The following is a 2,811-nucleotide window of genomic DNA, read 5'->3' as shown; positions in this document are numbered from 1 at the left end:
TTTTGTAGACAGCCTTGTTTCAATGGCTGTGGTGCAAGAACATCTACTCACCACCAGTAAGTAAAGCACTACATAGCACCCAACACTGTGAAGCATTGGTCCCTGGTGATGGGTGAAAGGGCCTGTATTTGGGTGCATTATTTTCAGCAAGCCAAATTTGCAGGATAGTAGTCCCACACGAAAGGCCAGCCATGTACATTCACGCCTTAATTAAAGAAGTCAGGTCATATGCTATGCTTTTGATCCCAGAGCAGTAGATTTGGGAGGAGGGCATAGTACACCTGCCTGATGATGAGAAAAAAACAAACCATTGTGGGATAGTGTTGGGATAATCAATTCCTTTATACAGGTTGATGGCACAGATGGACATAATCTGAATTGGGTTCTTCTATTCAGTATCAGAATTATTCCTATGTCAGCTAGGGTTTTTTCAATACAGGAGTGATCAGGTTGTACTATAATACTATTATGTGTCATTTGTCTGCTAATTTTTATTATGCTTTTAGGCCTCTTAATTTGTAATGGATGCTGTATTTGTCCACACCCTCGTGCAACAGAAGATAAACTCTATTTCAGTTAAATGTGAAAGAACCAGTACCTCCAGAAATCAGGAGGAAAGTTTTTTATTCTACCAAATTCTTATTTAAAAAAAGGAAGGAGGATAATGGCACTGAAACCCATTCTGTTGTGGAAGTGATGCATCTTTAAGCAGGTAAATCTCATAGCACTGCATCTTCCTGGAGAAGAACAACATTTAAGATGAACAGAAAAGCCCATATTCAGATGAATTTGCCCTGAAAGATTTTATTATATATCAGGCTTTTTAAAAATAAAGTCTCCTACAAGGAGACTATTTAATGTCCAAGGATAACAAAAAGGCACTTGGAAGGAAAGCCAAGGCATCACAAGAAGATGCTTTTCTGATTCTAGAAGCATTTTGCCTGATGGATGTTTTCCCTCGATTCCAACTATGGGAGGTGAGGCAGGACATAGCTTATACTACCCCAATAGTCCCTGGATGCCTACACCAATTTTAGTACTCAGATCTGCTTCTATTCAACCACTGGTTTATATGCTGCATTTTCAGAAAGACATATTCTCCATGAATTCCAATCTAGAACGTTATCCAGATCCATTGCCCTTATACCTGATGGTGTGAACAGTATCAAAGGACAAGAGTTCTTTAGATGTACAATATACTCTACTGAAGAACAAGAAATCCTCTACTATGACACCGTATGTACCTGTGGATATCTAGATTAAGAAACTGTAACAATGTGCTCTTCTAGTCTTTGATTCTGGATTACTTGTCTTTGAGATCCAGTAAGGTTTATTTAGTGGCAATTGCAGCACGTCATTCGTGGGTCCAGGGTACTTGTTTGACTTCCCTCTACCATCAGACAGCAAAGAGATTTCTAAAGGGCTTATCTCAGGTCTTTCCACCCAAAAGGAAGATACCTCCACAAAGGGACTTAAGCCTGGTATTTTTGTGTTTAACGGGGCTGTCAATTAATGCCTTGCTGTTGTTAAAAAAAAAGTTATGCTAAAGAAAACTTCTTTCTGTAGTTGCCATCACATTGGTGCATGGGTATGTGTGTTATAAGGTGCGTGTATACTGCATGTCATGGGGATGTATTGGGTGTGGGGGTGAGGAACAGGGCACAGTGGCTACCTATGGGGGTTTGTGGTGGTGGCTGACTGGGCGCTTACATGCATATGTGCACTGAGGCTTGGAACCGCGGTTGGGATGCTTTGATGGAAGAAGCAAGGTGTGTGTATCTGCCCCGTGAGGCAGCAAGGTGCGCTTTGCGCTCGGGGGAAGGCAGGATGGTGACAGACAGTGGTGGAACTGTGCATGTGCACATGGCTTGTGCCTCGTGGGGGGCAGAGGGGCTGTGCGTGGCTGTATGCGCCTGAGGGTGGCCCTGCACAGGCACAGAGCTAAGTGCCAAGGTGTGTGCAGGTACAGGTCAAGCCTGCGTGTACTGGTGAGGGGGCTGTGTACCACAGCAGACTTGTGTAATGGAGGTTGGGGAGGGGCTCCAGAGTATGTGTGCGTGTGTGTACAACACTTGCAGTGAGGGGGTGTGTGTGTACAATTTGGGAAGTTGGGGGGGATGTACAATGCTGGAAGTGAAGGAGTGTGTATACCACACTCATGGTATGGGGGGGGTGTACAGTAAGGGTGTGTGTGTGCATGTATACAACACTGGCAGTGAAGGCGTGTATGTACATGTGTGCAATGCTGGCAGTGTGCATACATACATTAGCAGTGAGGGTGTGTACAGTACTGGCTGTGGGGGGTGGGTGAGCATACAACGTTGGTGGGGAGGGTACGTATGTGCGTGTGTGTACAACGCTGACAGTGAAAGGGGCGGTGTGTGTGTACAACGCTAACGGGGGGAGGGGGGGAGTATCTGCGTGTGTACAAGGCTGGCAGTGGGGGCGGTATATGTATGCGTGTGTACACAACGCGGGAGCGGAAGGGAAAGGGCGGCACCTACGACTGCAAGTACACCGCCCCGCTGCGCCGCGCTCCGACGCGGCGTGTGGTGAGGGACCCCCTACCCCGAGTTGCGTCCTGCTGCGCATGCGCAGTGCGTAGGGGTGGGGCGCGAGCCTACGCACTCCGCAGGCTGCGGGCCGCGCGGCGTGTTTGGTGGTGGGTCTGCGCCTGCGCACTCCGCAGCTAGGGGAGGGGGCTTCCCCGGGCCTAGCGTCGCCGGGCGACGGTGCGGTGCGCGCTTGGCCGGAGCGCGCCGCTAGAGGGCGCTGGACGGCCCTGGCCCTGCGCCCCCTCCCCCTTGCGGC

The sequence above is a fragment of the Alligator sinensis genome, unplaced genomic scaffold (assembly GCF_000455745.1).
Source record: "Alligator sinensis unplaced genomic scaffold, ASM45574v1 scaffold1264_1, whole genome shotgun sequence".
Classification (NCBI taxonomy): Eukaryota; Metazoa; Chordata; order Crocodylia; family Alligatoridae; genus Alligator; species Alligator sinensis.
Note: the sequence above shows the minus strand (reverse complement) of the source record.